Genomic DNA, 21,612 nt, shown 5'->3' on the forward strand with positions numbered 1-21,612 from the left:
GCTGCTGGGGAGTCTGATACAGAGGATCGAACAGGTTGGAAGCCAGCCTCGGTGACTTAGCGAAGCTTTCAGCCACTTAATGTTTCCAGGTTCAACACAAAATATGAAAATGGTTTGGCAGTTTAGTCCAGAGGTCCAAAAGACCCTGGGATCAACCTTGCCTTAACAAAACAGAAACGAAAATAAAATGAAATGACAGAAAATAATAAACATATAAATGCAAGTGGATATTAGGCCCTATACATAGAACCACAGACTCCTGTTCCCCGCCGCAAAGGTAAGGGTACACGACCGGGGCCGCATCTGTGTTTCTTAGGGGTGACCAGGAATCGCGCTGCACACCTGGCCGAAAGCCTGGTGTTCTCTGCTCTGAGCCCTGATCCTGCTTCCACACTGGAAAGCCCCTTTGGTCCTCATACCGTGGGCCTCCCTCCCTTCCGCTACCCAGTTCCAGATCCTGCCCAGCTTGGGAGGTCTGGGTTTCGCTAGGAAGTTGGGCATGGAATCCCCCAGCCCTCTCCAGGCTCCGCCTTTTAAAGAACCCAGTTTCTCTGGGAGTCCGCGGTCCGCGCATGCGCAGTGGCCTTTAGGACTGCCTTTCCAGGGCGTCTGCCAGGGGAGGCAGCGCTCAGTGAGCAGGCTGGGGTGCGAGTTGAACGGGTTCCCTCTCTTTCTACGGAGCTGACCCAGGTTACACAGTGATGCCAGTGCACACTTTGCCTTGCCTTTTAAACTGAGCGCACCACACACGGTCTGTGTTCTGCCCTATTTGGAAGCTAGGACTGGAAGATCTGGGGGACTGTGCCATTCCCGCGAGAGAGCATGCGCGGCTCCCGCACGGCCAGGCATAGACAGCTGAGGAGACTTAAACCCCAAGTGGAGCCTCGCGGTGTGGCTGGCATACTTGTCACAATCCCCGCTGCTGGGGAGTCTGATACAGAGGATCGAACAGGTTGGAAGCCAGCCTCGGTGACTTAGCGAAGCTTTCAGCCACTTAATGTTTCCAGGTTCAACACAAAATATGAAAATGGTTTGGCAGTTTAGTCCAGAGGTCCAAAAGACCCTGGTTTCAACCTTGCCTTAACAAAACAGAAACGAAAATAAAATGAAATGACATAAAGTAATAAACATATAGCTGCAAGTGGATATTAGGCCCTTTACATAGAACCACAGACTCCTGTTTTCCGCAACAAGGGAAGGGTACACGACTGGGGCCGCATCTGTGTTTCTTAGGGGTGACCAGGAATCGCGCTGCTCACCTGGCCGAAAGCCTGGTGTTCTCTGCTCTGAGCCCTGATCCTGCTTCCACGCTGGAAAGCCCCTTTGGTCCTCATCCCGTGGGCCTCCTAAACTTCCTGTACCTAGTTCCAGATCCTGCCCAGCTTGAGAGGTCTGGGTTTCGCTAGGAAGTTGGGCATGGAATCCCCCAGCCCTCTCCAGGCTCCCTCCTTTTAAAGAACCTAGTTTCTCTGGGAGTCCGCGGTCCGCGCATGCGCAGTGGCCTTTAGGACTGCCTTTCCAGGGCGTCTGCCAGGGGAGGCAGCGCTCAGTGAGCAGGCGGGGGTGCGAGTTGAACGGGTTCCCTCTCTTTCTACGGAGCTGACCCAGGTTACTCAGTGATGCCAGTGCACACTTTGCCTTGCCTTTTAAACTGAGCGCACCACACACGGTCTGTGTTCTGCCCTATTTGGAAGCTAGGACTGGAAGATCTGGGGGACTGTGCCATTCCCGCGAGAGAGCATGCGCGGCTCCCGCACGGCCAGGCATAGACAGCTGAGGAGACTTAAACCCCAAGTGGAGCCTCGCGGTGTGCCTGGCATACTTGTCGCAATCCCCGCTGCTGGGGAGTCTGATACAGAGGATCGAACAGGTTGGAAGCCAGCCTCGGTGACTTAGCGAAGCTTTCAGCCACTTAATGTTTCCAGGTTCAACACAAAATATGAAAATGGTTTGGCAGTTTAGTCCAGAGGTCCAAAAGACCCTGGGTTCAACCTTGCCTTAACAAAACAGAAACGAAAATAAAATGAAATGACAGAAAGTAATAAACATATAGCTGCAAGTGGATATTAGGCCCTTTACATAGAACCACAGACTCCTGTTCCCCGCCGCAAAGGTAAGGGTACACGACCGGGGCCGCATCTGTGTTTCTTAGGGGTGACCAGGAATCGCGCTGCACACCTTTCCGAAAGCCTGGTGTTCTCTGCTCTGAGCCCTGATCCTGCTTCCACACTGGAAAGCCCCTTTGGTCCTCATACCGTGGGCCTCCCTCCCTTCCGCTACCCAGTTCCAGATCCTGCCCAGCTTGGGAGGTCTGGGTTTCGCTAGGAAGTTGGGCATGGAATCCCCCAGCCCTCTCCAGGCTCCCTCCTTTTAAAGAACCTAGTTTCTCTGGGAGTCCGCGGTCCACGCATGCGCAGTGGCCTTTAGGACTGCCTTTACAGGGCGTCTGCCAGGGGAGGCAGCGCTCAGTGAGGAGGCTGGGGTGCGAGTTGAACGGGTTCCCTCTCTTTCTACGGAGCTGACCCAGGTTACTCAGTGATGCCAGTGCACACTTTGCCTTGCCTTTTAAACTGAGCGCACCACACACGGTCTGTGTTCTGCCCTATTTGGAAGCTAAGATTGGAAGATCTGGGGGACTGTGCCATTCCCGCGAGAGAGCATGCGCGGCTCCTGCACGGCCAGGCATACACAGCTGAGGAGACTTAAACCCCAAGTGGAGCCTCGCGGTGTGGCTGGCATACTTGTCGCAATCCCCGCTGCTGGGGAGTCTGATACAGAGGATCGAACAGGTTGGAAGCCAGCCTCGGTGACTTAGCGAAGCTTTCAGCCACTTAATGTTTCCAGGTTCAACACAAAATATGAAAATGGTTTGGCAGTTTAGTCCAGAGGTCCAAAAGACCCTGGGTTCAACCTTGCCTTAACAAAACAGAAACGAAAATAAAATGAAATGACAGAAAGTAATAAACATATAGCTGCAAGTGGATATTAGGCCCTTTACATAGAACCACAGACTCCTGTTCCCCGCCGCAAAGGTAAAGGTACACGGCCGTGGCAGCATCTGTGTTTCTTAGGGGTGACCAGGAATCGCGCTGCTCACCTGGCCGAAAGCCTGGTGTTCTCTGCTCTGAGCCCTGATCCTGCTTCCACGCTGGAAAGCCCCTTTGGTCCTCATACCGTGGGCCTCCTAAACTTCCTGTACCCAGTTCCAGATCCTGCCCAGCTTGAGAGGTCTGGGTTTCGCTAGGAAGTTGGGCATGGAATCCCCCAGCCCTCTCCAGGCTCCCTCCTTTTAAAGAACCTAGTTTCTCTGGGAGTCCGCGGTCCGCGCATGCGCAGTGGCCTTTAGGACTGCCTGTCCAGGGCGTCTGCCAGGGGAGGCAGCGCTCAGTGAGCAGGCTGGGGTGCGAGTTGAACGGGTTCCCTCTCTTTCTACGGAGCTGACCCAGGTTACTCAGTGATGCCAGTGCACACTTTGCCTTGCCTTTTAAACTGAGCGCACCACACACGGTCTGTGTTCTGCCCTATTTGGAAGCTAAGATTGGAAGATCTGGGGGACTGTGCCATTCCCGCGAGAGAGCATGCGCGGCTCCCGCACGGCCAGGCATACACAGCTGAGGAGACTTAAACCCCAAGTGGAGCCTCGCGGTGTGGCTGGCATACTTGTCGCAATCCCCGCTGCTGGGGAGTCTGATACAGAGGATCGAACAGGTTGGAAGCCAGCCTCGGTGACTTAGCGAAGCTTTCAGCCACTTAATGTTTCCAGGTTCAACACAAAATATGAAAATGGTTTGGCAGTTTAGTCCAGAGGTCCAAAAGACCCTGGGTTCAACCTTGCCTTAACAAAACAGAAACGAAAATAAAATGAAATGACAGAAAGTAATAAACATATAGCTGCAAGTGGATATTAGGCCCTTTACATAGAACCACAGACTCCTGTTCCCCGCCGCAAAGGTAAGGGTACACGACCGGGGCCGCATCTGTGTTTCTTAGGGGTGACCAGGAATCGCGCTGCACACCTTTCCGAAAGCCTGGTGTTCTCTGCTCTGAGCCCTGATCCTGCTTCCACACTGGAAAGCCCCTTTGGTCCTCATACCGTGGGCCTCCCTCCCTTCCGCTACCCAGTTCCAGATCCTGCCCAGCTTGGGAGGTCTGGGTTTCGCTAGGAAGTTGGGCATGGAATCCCCCAGCCCTCTCCAGGCTCCCTCCTTTTAAAGAACCTAGTTTCTCTGGGAGTCCGCGGTCCACGCATGCGCAGTGGCCTTTAGGACTGCCTTTCCAGGGCGTCTGCCAGGGGAGGCAGCGCTCAGTGAGGAGGCTGGGGTGCGAGTTGAACGGGTTCCCTCTCTTTCTACGGAGCTGACCCAGGTTACTCAGTGATGCCAGTGCACACTTTGCCTTGCCTTTTAAACTGAGCGCACCACACACGGTCTGTGTTCTGCCCTATTTGGAAGCTAAGATTGGAAGATCTGGGGGACTGTGCCATTCCCGCGAGAGAGCATGCGCGGCTCCTGCACGGCCAGGCATACACAGCTGAGGAGACTTAAACCCCAAGTGGAGCCTCGCGGTGTGGCTGGCATACTTGTCGCAATCCCCGCTGCTGGGGAGTCTGATACAGAGGATCGAACAGGTTGGAAGCCAGCCTCGGTGACTTAGCGAAGCTTTCAGCCACTTAATGTTTCCAGGTTCAACACAAAATATGAAAATGGTTTGGCAGTTTAGTCCAGAGGTCCAAAAGACCCTGGGTTCAACCTTGCCTTAACAAAACAGAAACGAAAATAAAATGAAATGACAGAAAGTAATAAACATATAGCTGCAAGTGGATATTAGGCCCTTTACATAGAACCACAGACTCCTGTTCCCCGCCGCAAAGGTAAAGGTACACGGCCGTGGCAGCATCTGTGTTTCTTAGGGGTGACCAGGAATCGCGCTGCTCACCTGGCCGAAAGCCTGGTGTTCTCTGCTCTGAGCCCTGATCCTGCTTCCACGCTGGAAAGCCCCTTTGGTCCTCATACCGTGGGCCTCCTAAACTTCCTGTACCCAGTTCCAGATCCTGCCCAGCTTGAGAGGTCTGGGTTTCGCTAGGAAGTTGGGCATGGAATCCCCCAGCCCTCTCCAGGCTCCCTCCTTTTAAAGAACCTAGTTTCTCTGGGAGTCCGCGGTCCGCGCATGCGCAGTGGCCTTTAGGACTGCCTTTCCAGGGCGTCTGCCAGGGGAGGCAGCGCTCAGTGAGCAGGCTGGGGTGCGAGTTGAACGGGTTCCCTCTCTTTCTACGGAGCTGACCCAGGTTACTCAGTGATGCCAGTGCACACTTTGCCTTGCCTTTTAAACTGAGCGCACCACACACGGTCTGTGTTCTGCCCTATTTGGAAGCTAAGATTGGAAGATCTGGGGGACTGTGCCATTCCCGCGAGAGAGCATGCGCGGCTCCCGCACGGCCAGGCATACACAGCTGAGGAGACTTAAACCCCAAGTGGAGCCTCGCGGTGTGGCTGGCATACTTGTCGCAATCCCCGCTGCTGGGGAGTCTGATACAGAGGATCGAACAGGTTGGAAGCCAGCCTCGGTGACTTAGCGAAGCTTTCAGCCACTTAATGTTTCCAGGTTCAACACAAAATATGAAAATGGTTTGGCAGTTTAGTCCAGAGGTCCAAAAGACCCTGGGTTCAACCTTGCCTTAACAAAACAGAAACGAAAATAAAATGAAATGACAGAAAGTAATAAACATATAGCTGCAAGTGGATATTAGGCCCTTTACATAGAACCACAGACTCCTGTTCCCCGCCGCAAAGGTAAGGGTACACGACCGGGGCCGCATCTGTGTTTCTTAGGGGTGACCAGGAATCGCGCTGCACACCTGGCCGAAAGCCTGGTGTTCTCTGCTCTGAGCCCTGATCCTGCTTCCACGCTGAAAAGCCCCTTTGGTCCTCATACCGTGGGCCTCCCTCCCTTCCGCTACCCAGTTCCAGATCCTGCCCAGCTTGGGAGGTCTGGGTTTCGCTAGGAAGTTGGGCATGGAATCCCCCAGCCCTCTCCAGGCTCCCTCCTTTTAAAGAACCCAGTTTCTCTGGGAGTCCGCGGTCCGCGCATGCGCAGTGGCCTTTAGGACTGCCTTTCCAGGGCGTCTGCCAGGGGAGGCAGCGCTCAGTGAGCAGGCTGGGGTGCGAGTTGAACGGGTTCCATCTCTTTCTACGGAGCTGACCCAGGTTACCCAGTGATGCCAGTGCACACTTTGCCTTGCCTTTTAAACTGAGCGCACCACACACGGTCTGTGTTCTGCCCTATTTGGAAGCTAGGACTGGAAGATCTGGGGGACTGTGCCATTCCCGCGAGAGAGCATGCGCGGCTCCCGCACGGCCAGGCATACACAGCTGAGGAGACTTAAACCCCAAGTGGAGCCTGGCGGTGTGGCTGGCGTACTTTCGCAATCCCCGCTGCTGGGGAGTCTGAGACAGAGGATCGAACAGGTTGGAAGCCAGCCTCGGTGACTTAGCGAAGCTTTCAGCCACTTAATGTTTCCAGGTTCAACAAAAATATGAAAATGTTTTGGCAGTTTAGTCCAGAGTTCCAACAGACCCTGGGATCAACCTTGCCTTAATAAAACAGAAACGAAAATAAAATGAAATGACAGAAAATAATAAACATATAGATGCAAGTGGATATTAGGCCCTTTACATAGAACTACAGACTCCTGTTCCCCGCCGCAAAGGTAAAGGTACACGGCCGTGGCAGCATCTGTGTTTCTTAGGGGTGACCAGGAATCGCGCTGCTCACCTGGCCGAAAGCCTGGTGTTCTCTGCTCTGAGCCCTGATCCTGCTTCCACGCTGGAAATCCCATTTGGTCCTCATCCCGTGGGCCTCCTAAACTTCCTGTACCCAGTTCCAGATCCTGCCCAGCTTGAGAGGTCTGGGTTTCGCTAGGAAGTTGGGCATGGAATCCCCCAGCCCTCTCCAGGCTCCCTCCTTTTAAAGAACCTAGTTTCTCTGGGAGTCCGCGGTCCGCGCATGCGCAGTGGCCTTTAGGACTGCCTTTCCAGGGCATCTGCCAGGGGAGGCAGTGCTCAGTGAGCAGGCTGGGGTGCGAGTTGAACGGGTTCGCTCTCTTTCTACGGAGCTGACCCAGGTTACTCAGTGATGCCAGTGCACACTTTTCCTTGCCGTTTAAACTGAGCGCACCACACACGGTCTGTGTTCTGCCCTATTTGGAAGCTAGGACTGGAAGATCTGGGGGACTGTGCCATTCCCGCGAGAGATCATGCGCGGCTCCCGCACGGCCAGGCATACACAGCTGAGGAGACTTAAACCCCAAGTGGAGTCTGGCGGTGTGGCTGGCGTATTTTCACAATCCCCGCTGCTGGGGAGTCTGAGACAGAGGATCGAACAGGTTGGAAGCCAGCCTCGTTGACTTAGCGAAGCTTTCAGCCACTTAATGTTTCCAGGTTCAACAAAAATATGAAAATGGTTTGGCAGTTTAGTCCAGAGGTCCAACAGACCCTGGGATCAACCTTGCCTTAACAAAACAGAAACGAAAATAAAATGAAATGACAGAAAATAATAAACATATAGATGCAAGTGGATATTAGGCCCTTTACATAGAACCACAGACTCCTGTCCCCCGCCGCAAAGGTAAAGGTACACGGCCATGGCAGCATCTGTGTTTCTTAGGGGTGACCAGGAATCGCGCTGCACACCTGGCCGAAAGCCTGGTGTTCTCTGCTCTGAGCCCTGATCCTGCTTCCACGCTGGAAAGCCCCTTTGGTCCTCATCCCGTGGGCCTCCTAAACTTCCTGTACCCAGTTCCAGATCCTGCCCAGCTTGAGAGGTCTGGGTTTCGCTAGGAAGTTGGGCATGGAATCCCCCAGCCCTCTCCAGGCTCCCTCCTTTTAAAGAACCTAGTTTCTCTGGGAGTCCGCGGTCCGCGCATGCGCAGTGGCCTTTAGGACTGCCTTTCCAGGGCGTCTACTAGGGGAGGCAGCGCTCAGTGAGCAGGCGGGGGTGCGAGTTGAACGGGTTCCCTCTCTTTCTACGGAGCTGACCCAGGTTACTCAGTGATGCCAGTGCACACTTTGCCTTGCCTTTTAAACTGAGCGCACCACACACGGTCTGTGTTCTGCCCTATTTGGAAGCTAGGACTGGAAGATCTGGGGGACTGTGCCATTCCCGCGAGAGAGCATGCGCGGCTCCCGCACGGCCAGGCATAGACAGCTGAGGAGACTTAAACCCCAAGTGGAGCCTCGCGGTGTGGCTGGCATACTTGTCGCAATCCCCGCTGCTGGGGAGTCTGATACAGAGGATCGAACAGGTTGGAAGCCAGCCTCGGTGACTTAGCGAAGCTTTCAGCCACTTAATGTTTCCAGGTTCAACACAAAATATGAAAATGGTTTGGCAGTTTAGTCCAGAGGTCCAAAAGACCCTGGGTTCAACCTTGCCTTAACAAAACAGAAACGAAAATAAAATGAAATGACAGAAAGTAATAAACATATAGCTGCAAGTGGATATTAGGCCCTTTACATAGAACCACAGACTCCTGTTCCCCGCCGCAAAGGTAAGGGTACATGACCGGGGCCGCATCTGTGTTTCTTAGGGGTGACCAGGAATCGCGCTGCACACCTTTCCGAAAGCCTGGTGTTCTCTGCTCTGAGCCCTGATCCTGCTTCCACACTGGAAAGCCCCTTTGGTCCTCATACCGTGGGCCTCCCTCCCTTCCGCTACCCAGTTCCAGATCCTGCCCAGCTTGGGAGGTCTGGGTTTCGCTAGGAAGTTGGGCATGGAATCCCCCAGCCCTCTCCAGGCTCCCTCCTTTTAAAGAACCTAGTTTCTCTGGGAGTCCGCGGTCCACGCATGCGCAGTGGCCTTTAGGACTGCCTTTCCAGGGCGTCTGCCAGGGGAGGCAGCGCTCAGTGAGGAGGCTGGGGTGCGAGTTGAACGGGTTCCCTCTCTTTCTACGGAGCTGACCCAGGTTACTCAGTGATGCCAGTGCACACTTTGCCTTGCCTTTTAAACTGAGCGCACCACACACGGTCTGTGTTCTGCCCTATTTGGAAGCTAAGATTGGAAGATCTGGGGGACTGTGCCATTCCCGCGAGAGAGCATGCGCGGCTCCTGCACGGCCAGGCATACACAGCTGAGGAGACTTAAACCCCAAGTGGAGCCTCGCGGTGTGGCTGGCATACTTGTCGCAATCCCCGCTGCTGGGGAGTCTGATACAGAGGATCGAACAGGTTGGAAGCCAGCCTCGGTGACTTAGCGAAGCTTTCAGCCACTTAATGTTTCCAGGTTAAACACAAAATATGAAAATGGTTTGGCAGTTTAGTCCAGAGGTCCAAAAGACCCTGGGTTCAACCTTGCCTTAACAAAACAGAAACGAAAATAAAATGAAATGACAGAAAGTAATAAACATATAGCTGCAAGTGGATATTAGGCCCTTTACATAGAACCACAGACTCCTGTTCCCCGCCGCAAAGGTAAAGGTACACGGCCGTGGCAGCATCTGTGTTTCTTAGGGGTGACCAGGAATCGCGCTGCTCACCTGGCCGAAAGCCTGGTGTTCTCTGCTCTGAGCCCTGATCCTGCTTCCACGCTGGAAAGCCCCTTTGGTCCTCATACCGTGGGCCTCCTAAACTTCCTGTACCCAGTTCCAGATCCTGCCCAGCTTGAGAGGTCTGGGTTTCGCTAGGAAGTTGGGCATGGAATCCCCCAGCCCTCTCCAGGCTCCCTCCTTTTAAAGAACCTAATTTCTCTGGGAGTCCGCGGTCCGCGCATGCACAGTGGCCTTTAGGACTGCCTTTCCAGGGCGTCTGCCAGGGGAGGCAGCGCTCAGTGAGCAGGCTGGGGTGCGAGTTGAACGGGTTCCCTCTCTTTCTACGGAGCTGACCCAGGTTACTCAGTGATGCCAGTGCACACTTTGCCTTGCCTTTTAAACTGAGCGCACCACACACGGTCTGTGTTCTGCCCTATTTGGAAGCTAAGATTGGAAGATCTGGGGGACTGTGCCATTCCCGCGAGAGAGCATGCGCGGCTCCCGCACGGCCAGGCATACACAGCTGAGGAGACTTAAACCCCAAGTGGAGCCTCGCGGTGTGGCTGGCATACTTGTCGCAATCCCCGCTGCTGGGGAGTCTGATACAGAGGATCGAACAGGTTGGAAGCCAGCCTCGGTGACTTAGCGAAGCTTTCAGCCACTTAATGTTTCCAGGTTCAACACAAAATATGAAAATGGTTTGGCAGTTTAGTCCAGAGGTCCAAAAGACCCTGGGTTCAACCTTGCCTTAACAAAACAGAAACGAAAATAAAATGAAATGACAGAAAGTAATAAACATATAGCTGCAAGTGGATATTAGGCCCTTTACATAGAACCACAGACTCCTGTTCCCCGCCGCAAAGGTAAGGGTACACGACCGGGGCCGCATCTGTGTTTCTTAGGGGTGACCAGGAATCGCGCTGCACACCTGGCCGAAAGCCTGGTGTTCTCTGCTCTGAGCCCTGATCCTGCTTCCACGCTGGAAAGCCCCTTTGGTCCTCATACCGTGGGCCTCCCTCCCTTCCGCTACCCAGTTCCAGATCCTGCCCAGCTTGGGAGGTCTGGGTTTCGCTAGGAAGTTGGGCATGGAATCCCCCAGCCCTCTCCAGGCTCCGCCTTTTAAAGGACCCAGTTTCTCTGGGAGTCCGCGCATGCGCAGTGGCCTTTAGGACTGCCTTTCCAGGGCGTCTGCCAGGGGAGGCAGCGCTCAGTGAGCAGGCTGGGGTGCGAGTTGAACGGGTTCCCTCTCTTTCTACAGAGCTGACCCAGGTTACTCAGTGATGCCAGTGCACACTTTGCCTGGCCGTTTAAACTGAGCGCACCACACACGGTCTATGTTCTGCCCTATTTGGAAGCTAGGACTGGAAGATCTGGGGGATTGTGCCATTCCCGCGAGAGAGCATGCGCGGCTCCCGCACGGCCAGGCATACACAGCTGAGGAGACTTAAACCCCAAGTGGAGTCTGGCGGTGTGGCTGGCGTATTTTCACAATCCCCGCTGCTGGGGAGTCTGAGACAGAGGATCGAACAGGTTGGAAGCCAGCCTCGGTGACTTAGCGAAGCTTTCAGCCACTTAATGTTTCCAGGTTCAACAAAAATATGAAAATGGTTTGGCAGTTTACTCCAGAGGTCCAACAGACCCTGGGATCAACCTTGCCTTAACAAAACAGAAACGAAAATAAAATGAAATGACAGAAAATAATAAACATATAGATGCAAGTGGATATTAGGCCCTTTACATAGAACCACAGACTCCTGTCCCCCGCCGCAAAGGTAAAGGTACACGGCCATGGCAGCATCTGTGTTTCTTAGGGGTGACCAGGAATCGCGCTGCACACCTGGCCGAAAGCCTGGTGTTCTCTGCTCTGAGCCCTGATCCTGCTTCCACGCTGGAAAGCCCCTTTGGTCCTCATCCCGTGGGCCTCCTAAACTTCCTGTACCCAGTTCCAGATCCTGCCCAGCTTGAGAGGTCTGGGTTTCGCTAGGAAGTTGGGCATGGAATCCCCCAGCCCTCTCCAGGCTCCCTCCTTTTAAAGAACCTAGTTTCTCTGGGAGTCCGCGGTCCGCGCATGCGCAGTGGCCTTTAGGACTGCCTTTCCAGGGCGTCTGCCAGGGGAGGCAGTGCTCAGTGAGCAGGCTGGGGTGCGAGTTGAACGGGTTCGCTCTCTTTCTACGGAGCTGACCCAGGTTACTCAGTGATGCCAGTGCACACTTTTCCTTGCCGTTTAAACTGAGCGCACCACACACGGTCTGTGTTCTGCCCTATTTGGAAGCTAGGACTGGAAGATCTGGGGGACTGTGCCATTCCCGCGAGAGATCATGCGCGGCTCCCGCACGGCCAGGCATACACACCTGAGGAGACTTAAACCCCAAGTGGAGTCTGGCGGTGTGGCTGGCGTATTTTCACAATCCCCGCTGCTGGGGAGTCTGAGACAGAGGATCGAACAGGTTGGAAGCCAGCCTCGTTGACTTAGCGAAGCTTTCAGCCACTTAATGTTTCCAGGTTCAACAAAAATATGAAAATGGTTTGGTAGTTTAGTCCAGAGGTCCAACAGACCCTGGGATCAACCTTGCCTTAACAAAACAGAAACGAAAATAAAATGAAATGACAGAAAATAATAAACATATAGATGCAAGTGGATATTAGGCCCTTTACATAGAACCACAGACTCCTGTCCCCCGCCGCAAAGGTAAAGGTACACGGCCACGGCAGCATCTGTGTTTCTTAGGGGTGACCAGGAATCGCGCTGCACACCTGGCCGAAAGCCTGGTGTTCTCTGCTCTGAGCCCTGATCCTGCTTCCACGCTGGAAAGCCCCTTTGGTCCTCATCCCGTGGGCCTCCTAAACTTCCTGTACCCAGTTCCAGATCCTGCCCAGCTTGAGAGGTCTGGGTTTCGCTAGGAAGTTGGGCATGGAATCCCCCAGCCCTCTCCAGGCTCCCTCCTTTTAAAGAACCTAGTTTCTCTGGGAGTCCGCGGTCCGCGCATGCGCAGTGGCCTTTAGGACTGCCTTTCCAGGGCGTCTGCCAGGGGAGGCAGCGCTCAGTGAGCAGGCTGGGGTGCGAGTTGAACGGGTTCCCTCTCTTTCTACGGAGCTGACCCAGGTTACTCAGTGATGCCAGTGCACACTTTGCCTTGCCTTTTAAACTGAGCGCACCACACACGGTCTGTGTTCTGCCCTATTTGGAAGCTAGGACTGGAAGATCTGGGGGACTGTGCCATTCCCGCGAGAGAGCATGCGCGGCTCCCGCACGGCCAGGCATACACAGCTGAGGAGACTTAAACCCCAAGTGGAGCCTCGCGGTGTGGCTGGCATACTTGTCGCAATCCCCGCTGCTGGGGAGTCTGATACAGAGGATCGAACAGGTTGAAAGCCAGCCTCGGTGACTTAGCAAAGCTTTCAGCCACTTAATGTTTCCAGGTTCAACACAAAATATGAAAATGGTTTGGCAGTTTAGTCCAGAGGTCCAAAAGACCCTGGGTTCAACCTTGCCTTAACAAAACAGAAACGAAAATAAAATGAAATGACAGAAAATAATAAACATATAAATGCAAGTGGATATTAGGCCCTATACATAGAACCACAGACTCCTGTTCCCCGCAGCAAAGGTAAGGGTACACGACCGGGGCCGCATCTGTGTTTCTTAGGGGTGACCAGGAATCGCGCTGCACACCTGGCCGAAAGCCTGGTGTTCTCTGCTCTGAGCCCTGATCCTGCTTCCATACTGGAAAGCCCCTTTGGTCCTCATACCGTGGGCCTCCCTCCCTTCCGCTACCCAGTTCCAGATCCTGCCCAGCTTGGGAGGTCTGGGTTTCGCTAGGAAGTAGGGCATGGAATCCCCCAGCCCTCTCCAGGCTCCCTCCTTTTAAAGAACCCAGTTTCTCTGGGAGTCCGCGGTCCGCGCTTGCGCAGTGGCCTTTAGGACTCCCTTTCCAGGGCGTCTGCCAGGGGAGGCAGTGCTCAGTGAGCAGGCTGGGGTGCGAGTTGAACGGGTTCGCTCTCTTTCTACGGAGCTGACCCAGGTTACTCAGTGATGCCAGTGCACACTTTTCCTTGCCGTTTAAACTGAGCGCACCACACACGGTCTGTGTTCTGCCCTATTTGGAAGCTAGGACTGGAAGATCTGGGGGACTGTGCCATTCCCGCGAGAGATCATGCGCGGCTCCCGCACGGCCAGGCATACACAGCTGAGGAGACTTAAACCCCAAGTGGAGTCTGGCGGTGTGGCTGGCGTATTTTCACAATCCCCGCTGCTGGGGAGTCTGAGACAGAGGATCGAACAGGTTGGAAGCCAGCCTCGGTGACTTAGCGAAGCTTTCAGCCACTTAATGTTTCCAGGTTCAACAAAAATATGAAAATGGTTTGGCAGTTTACTCCAGAGGTCCAACAGACCCTGGGATCAACCTTGCCTTAACAAAACAGAAACGAAAATAAAATGAAATGACAGAAAATAATAAACATATAGATGCAAGTGGATATTAGGCCCTTTACATAGAACCACAGACTCCTGTCCCCCGCCGCAAAGGTAAAGGTACACGGCCATGGCAGCATCTGTGTTTCTTAGGGGTGACCAGGAATCGCGCTGCACACCTGGCCGAAAGCCTGGTGTTCTCTGCTCTGAGCCCTGATCCTGCTTCCACGCTGGAAAGCCCCTTTGGTCCTCATCCCGTGGGCCTCCTAAACTTCCTGTACCCAGTTCCAGATCCTGCCCAGCTTGAGAGGTCTGGGTTTCGCTAGGAAGTTGGGCATGGAATCCCCCAGCCCTCTCCAGGCTCCCTCCTTTTAAAGAACCTAGTTTCTCTGGGAGTCCGCGGTCCGCGCATGCGCAGTGGCCTTTAGGACTGCCTTTCCAGGGCGTCTGCCAGGGGAGGCAGTGCTCAGTGAGCAGGCTGGGGTGCGAGTTGAACGGGTTCGCTCTCTTTCTACGGAGCTGACCCAGGTTACTCAGTGATGCCAGTGCACACTTTTCCTTGCCGTTTAAACTGAGCGCACCACACACGGTCTGTGTTCTGCCCTATTTGGAAGCTAGGACTGGAAGATCTGGGGGACTGTGCCATTCCCGCGAGAGATCATGCGCGGCTCCCGCACGGCCAGGCATACACACCTGAGGAGACTTAAACCCCAAGTGGAGTCTGGCGGTGTGGCTGGCGTATTTTCACAATCCCCGCTGCTGGGGAGTCTGAGACAGAGGATCGAACAGGTTGGAAGCCAGCCTCGTTGACTTAGCGAAGCTTTCAGCCACTTAATGTTTCCAGGTTCAACAAAAATATGAAAATGGTTTGGTAGTTTAGTCCAGAGGTCCAACAGACCCTGGGATCAACCTTGCCTTAACAAAACAGAAACGAAAATAAAATGAAATGACAGAAAATAATAAACATATAGATGCAAGTGGATATTAGGCCCTTTACATAGAACCACAGACTCCTGTCCCCCGCCGCAAAGGTAAAGGTACACGGCCACGGCAGCATCTGTGTTTCTTAGGGGTGACCAGGAATCGCGCTGCACACCTGGCCGAAAGCCTGGTGTTCTCTGCTCTGAGCCCTGATCCTGCTTCCACGCTGGAAAGCCCCTTTGGTCCTCATCCCGTGGGCCTCCTAAACTTCCTGTACCCAGTTCCAGATCCTGCCCAGCTTGAGAGGTCTGGGTTTCGCTAGGAAGTTGGGCATGGAATCCCCCAGCCCTCTCCAGGCTCCCTCCTTTTAAAGAACCTAGTTTCTCTGGGAGTCCGCGGTCCGCGCATGCGCAGTGGCCTTTAGGACTGCCTTTCCAGGGCGTCTGCCAGGGGAGGCAGCGCTCAGTGAGCAGGCTGGGGTGCGAGTTGAACGGGTTCCCTCTCTTTCTACGGAGCTGACCCAGGTTACTCAGTGATGCCAGTGCACACTTTGCCTTGCCTTTTAAACTGAGCGCACCACACACGGTCTGTGTTCTGCCCTATTTGGAAGCTAGGACTGGAAGATCTGGGGGACTGTGCCATTCCCGCGAGAGAGCATGCGCGGCTCCCGCACGGCCAGGCATACACAGCTGAGGAGACTTAAACCCCAAGTGGAGCCTCGCGGTGTGGCTGGCATACTTGTCGCAATCCCCGCTGCTGGGGAGTCTGATACAGAGGATCGAACAGGTTGAAAGCCAGCCTCGGTGACTTAGCAAAGCTTTCAGCCACTTAATGTTTCCAGGTTCAACACAAAATATGAAAATGGTTTGGCAGTTTAGTCCAGAGGTCCAAAAGACCCTGGGTTCAACCTTGCCTTAACAAAACAGAAACGAAAATAAAATGAAATGACAGAAAATAATAAACATATAAATGCAAGTGGATATTAGGCCCTATACATAGAACCACAGACTCCTGTTCCCCGCAGCAAAGGTAAGGGTACACGACCGGGGCCGCATCTGTGTTTCTTAGGGGTGACCAGGAATCGCGCTGCACACCTGGCCGAAAGCCTGGTGTTCTCTGCTCTGAGCCCTGATCCTGCTTCCATACTGGAAAGCCCCTTTGGTCCTCATACCGTGGGCCTCCCTCCCTTCCGCTACCCAGTTCCAGATCCTGCCCAGCTTGGGAGGTCTGGGTTTCGCTAGGAAGTAGGGCATGGAATCCCCCAGCCCTCTCCAGGCTCCCTCCTTTTAAAGAACCCAGTTTCTCTGGGAGTCCGCGGTCCGCGCTTGCGCAGTGGCCTTTAGGACTCCCTTTCCAGGGCGTCTGCCAGGGGAGGCAGTGCTCAGTGAGCAGGCTGGGGTGCGAGTTGAACGGGTTCGCTCTCTTTCTACGGAGCTGACCCAGGTTACTCAGTGATGCCAGTGCACACTTTTCCTTGCCGTTTAAACTGAGCGCACCACACACGGTCTGTGTTCTGCCCTATTTGGAAGCTAGGACTGGAAGATCTGGGGGACTGTGCCATTCCCGCGAGAGATCATGCGCGGCTCCCGCACGGCCAGGCATACACAGCTGAGGAGACTTAAACCCCAAGTGGAGTCTGGCTGTGTGGCTGGCGTATTTTCACAATCCCCGCTGCTGGGGAGTCTGAGACAGAGGATCGAACAGGTTGGAAGCCAGCCTCGGTGACTTAGCGAAGCTTTCAGCCACTTAATGTTTCCAGGTTCAACAAAAATATGAAAATGGTTTGGCAGTTTACTCCAGAGGTCCAACAGACCCTGGGATCAACCTTGCCTTAACAAAACAGAAACGAAAATAAAATGAAATGACAGAAAATAATAAACATATAGATGCAAGTGGATATTAGGCCCTTTACATAGAACCACAGACTCCTGTCCCCCGCCGCAAAGGTAAAGGTACAAGGCCATGCAGCATCTGTGTTTCTTAGGGGTGACCAGGAATCGCGCTGCACACCTGGCCGAAAGCCTGGTGTTCTCTGCTCTGAGCCCTGATCCTGCTTCCACGCTGGAAAGCCCCTTTGGTCCTCATCCCGTGGGCCTCCTAAACTTCCTGTACCCAGTTCCAGGTCCTGCCCAGCTTGAGAGGTCTGGGTTTCGCTAGGAAGTTGGGCATGGAATCCCCCAGCCCTCTCCAGGCTCCCTCCTTTTAAAGAACCTAGTTTCTCTGGGAGTCCGCGGTCCGCGCATGCGCAGTGGCCTTTAGGACTGCCTTTCCAGGGCGTCTGCCAGGGGAGGCAGCGCTCAGTGAGCAGGCTGGGGTGCGAGTTGAACGGGTTCCCTCTCTTTCTACGGAGCTGACCCAGGTTACTCAGTGATGCCAGTGCACACTTTGCCTTGCCTTTTAAACTGAGCGCACCACACACGGTCTGTGTTCTGCCCTATTTGGAAGCTAGGACTGGAAGATCTGGGGGACTGTGCCATTCCCGCGAGAGAGCATGCGCGGCTCCCGCATGGCCAGGCATACACAGCTGAGGAGACTTAAACCCCAAGTGGAGCCTCGCGGTGTGGCTGGCATACTTGTCGCAATCCCCGCTGCTGGGGAGTCTGATACAGAGGATCGAACAGGTTGGAAGCCAGCCTCGGTGACTTAGCGAAGCTTTCAGCCACTTAATGTTTCCAGGTTCAACACAAAATATGAAAATGGTTTGGCAGTTTAGTCCAGAGGTCCAAAAGACCCTGGGATCAACCTTGCCTTAACAAAACAGAAACGAAAATAAAATGAAATGACAGAAAATAATAAACATATAAATGCAAGTGGATATTAGGCCCTATACATAGAACCACAGACTCCTGTTCCCCGCCGCAAAGGTAAGGGTACACGACCGGGGCCGCATCTGTGTTTCTTAGGGGTGACCAGGAATCGCGCTGCACACCTGGCCGAAAGCCTGGTGTTCTCTGCTCTGAGCCCTGATCCTGCTTCCACACTGGAAAGCCCCTTTGGTCCTCATACCGTGGGCCTCCCTCCCTTCCGCTACCCAGTTCCAGATCCTGCCCAGCTTGGGAGGTCTGGGTTTCGCTAGGAAGTTGGGCATGGAATCCCCCAGCCCTCTCCAGGCTCCGCCTTTTAAAGAACCCAGTTTCTCTGGGAGTCCGCGGTCCGCGCATGCGCAGTGGCCTTTAGGACTGCCTTTCCAGGGCGTCTGCCAGGGGAGGCAGCGCTCAGTGAGCAGGCTGGGGTGCGAGTTGAACGGGTTCCCTCTCTTTCTACGGAGCTGACCCAGGTTACACAGTGATGCCAGTGCACACTTTGCCTTGCCTTTTAAACTGAGCGCACCACACACGGTCTGTGTTCTGCCCTATTTGGAAGCTAGGACTGGAAGATCTGGGGGACTGTGCCATTCCCGCGAGAGAGCATGCGCGGCTCCCGCACGGCCAGGCATAGACAGCTGAGGAGACTTAAACCCCAAGTGGAGCCTCGCGGTGTGGCTGGCATACTTGTCACAATCCCCGCTGCTGGGGAGTCTGATACAGAGGATCGAACAGGTTGGAAGCCAGCCTCGGTGACTTAGCGAAGCTTTCAGCCACTTAATGTTTCCAGGTTCAACACAAAATATGAAAATGGTTTGGCAGTTTAGTCCAGAGGTCCAAAAGACCCTGGTTTCAACCTTGCCTTAACAAAACAGAAACGAAAATAAAATGAAATGACATAAAGTAATAAACATATAGCTGCAAGTGGATATTAGGCCCTTTACATAGAACCACAGACTCCTGTTTTCCGCAACAAGGGAAGGGTACACGACTGGGGCCGCATCTGTGTTTCTTAGGGGTGACCAGGAATCGCGCTGCTCACCTGGCCGAAAGCCTGGTGTTCTCTGCTCTGAGCCCTGATCCTGCTTCCACGCTGGAAAGCCCCTTTGGTCCTCATCCCGTGGGCCTCCTAAACTTCCTGTACCTAGTTCCAGATCCTGCCCAGCTTGAGAGGTCTGGGTTTCGCTAGGAAGTTGGGCATGGAATCCCCCAGCCCTCTCCAGGCTCCCTCCTTTTAAAGAACCTAGTTTCTCTGGGAGTCCGCGGTCCGCGCATGCGCAGTGGCCTTTAGGACTGCCTTTCCAGGGCGTCTGCCAGGGGAGGCAGCGCTCAGTGAGCAGGCGGGGGTGCGAGTTGAACGGGTTCCCTCTCTTTCTACGGAGCTGACCCAGGTTACTCAGTGATGCCAGTGCACACTTTGCCTTGCCTTTTAAACTGAGCGCACCACACACGGTCTGTGTTCTGCCCTATTTGGAAGCTAGGACTGGAAGATCTGGGGGACTGTGCCATTCCCGCGAGAGAGCATGCGCGGCTCCCGCACGGCCAGGCATAGACAGCTGAGGAGACTTAAACCCCAAGTGGAGCCTCGCGGTGTGCCTGGCATACTTGTCGCAATCCCCGCTGCTGGGGAGTCTGATACAGAGGATCGAACAGGTTGGAAGCCAGCCTCGGTGACTTAGCGAAGCTTTCAGCCACTTAATGTTTCCAGGTTCAACACAAAATATGAAAATGGTTTGGCAGTTTAGTCCAGAGGTCCAAAAGACCCTGGGTTCAACCTTGCCTTAACAAAACAGAAACGAAAATAAAATGAAATGACAGAAAGTAATAAACATATAGCTGCAAGTGGATATTAGGCCCTTTACATAGAACCACAGACTCCTGTTCCCCGCCGCAAAGGTAAGGGTACACGACCGGGGCCGCATCTGTGTTTCTTAGGGGTGACCAGGAATCGCGCTGCACACCTTTCCGAAAGCCTGGTGTTCTCTGCTCTGAGCCCTGATCCTGCTTCCACACTGGAAAGCCCCTTTGGTCCTCATACCGTGGGCCTCCCTCCCTTCCGCTACCCAGTTCCAGATCCTGCCCAGCTTGGGAGGTCTGGGTTTCGCTAGGAAGTTGGGCATGGAATCCCCCAGCCCTCTCCAGGCTCCCTCCTTTTAAAGAACCTAGTTTCTCTGGGAGTCCGCGGTCCACGCATGCGCAGTGGCCTTTAGGACTGCCTTTACAGGGCGTCTGCCAGGGGAGGCAGCGCTCAGTGAGGAGGCTGGGGTGCGAGTTGAACGGGTTCCCTCTCTTTCTACGGAGCTGACCCAGGTTACTCAGTGATGCCAGTGCACACTTTGCCTTGCCTTTTAAACTGAGCGCACCACACACGGTCTGTGTTCTGCCCTATTTGGAAGCTAAGATTGGAAGATCTGGGGGACTGTGCCATTCCCGCGAGAGAGCATGCGCGGCTCCTGCACGGCCAGGCATACACAGCTGAGGAGACTTAAACCCCAAGTGGAGCCTCGCGGTGTGGCTGGCATACTTGTCGCAATCCCCGCTGCTGGGGAGTCTGATACAGAGGATCGAACAGGTTGGAAGCCAGCCTCGGTGACTTAGCGAAGCTTTCAGCCACTTAATGTTTCCAGGTTCAACACAAAATATGAAAATGGTTTGGCAGTTTAGTCCAGAGGTCCAAAAGACCCTGGGTTCAACCTTGCCTTAACAAAACAGAAACGAAAATAAAATGAAATGACAGAAAGTAATAAACATATAGCTGCAAGTGGATATTAGGCCCTTTACATAGAACCACAGACTCCTGTTCCCCGCCGCAAAGGTAAAGGTACACGGCCGTGGCAGCATCTGTGTTTCTTAGGGGTGACCAGGAATCGCGCTGCTCACCTGGCCGAAAGCCTGGTGTTCTCTGCTCTGAGCCCTGATCCTGCTTCCACGCTGGAAAGCCCCTTTGGTCCTCATACCGTGGGCCTCCTAAACTTCCTGTACCCAGTTCCAGATCCTGCCCAGCTTGAGAGGTCTGGGTTTCGCTAGGAAGTTGGGCATGGAATCCCCCAGCCCTCTCCAGGCTCCCTCCTTTTAAAGAACCTAGTTTCTCTGGGAGTCCGCGGTCCGCGCATGCGCAGTGGCCTTTAGGACTGCCTGTCCAGGGCGTCTGCCAGGGGAGGCAGCGCTCAGTGAGCAGGCTGGGGTGCGAGTTGAACGGGTTCCCTCTCTTTCTACGGAGCTGACCCAGGTTACTCAGTGATGCCAGTGCACACTTTGCCTTGCCTTTTAAACTGAGCGCACCACACACGGTCTGTGTTCTGCCCTATTTGGAAGCTAAGATTGGAAGATCTGGGGGACTGTGCCATTCCCGCGAGAGAGCATGCGCGGCTCCCGCACGGCCAGGCATACACAGCTGAGGAGACTTAAACCCCAAGTGGAGCCTCGCGGTGTGGCTGGCATACTTGTCGCAATCCCCGCTGCTGGGGAGTCTGATACAGAGGATCGAACAGGTTGGAAGCCAGCCTCGGTGACTTAGCGAAGCTTTCAGCCACTTAATGTTTCCAGGTTCAACACAAAATATGAAAATGGTTTGGCAGTTTAGTCCAGAGGTCCAAAAGACCCTGGGTTCAACCTTGCCTTAACAAAACAGAAACGAAAATAAAATGAAATGACAGAAAGTAATAAACATATAGCTGCAAGTGGATATTAGGCCCTTTACATAGAACCACAGACTCCTGTTCCCCGCCGCAAAGGTAAGGGTACACGACCGGGGCCGCATCTGTGTTTCTTAGGGGTGACCAGGAATCGCGCTGCACACCTTTCCGAAAGCCTGGTGTTCTCTGCTCTGAGCCCTGATCCTGCTTCCACACTGGAAAGCCCCTTTGGTCCTCATACCGTGGGCCTCCCTCCCTTCCGCTACCCAGTTCCAGATCCTGCCCAGCTTGGGAGGTCTGGGTTTCGCTAGGAAGTTGGGCATG

This window comes from Muscardinus avellanarius, assembly GCF_963383645.1.
Source record: "Muscardinus avellanarius genome assembly, chromosome: 9".
Classification (NCBI taxonomy): Eukaryota; Metazoa; Chordata; class Mammalia; order Rodentia; family Gliridae; genus Muscardinus; species Muscardinus avellanarius.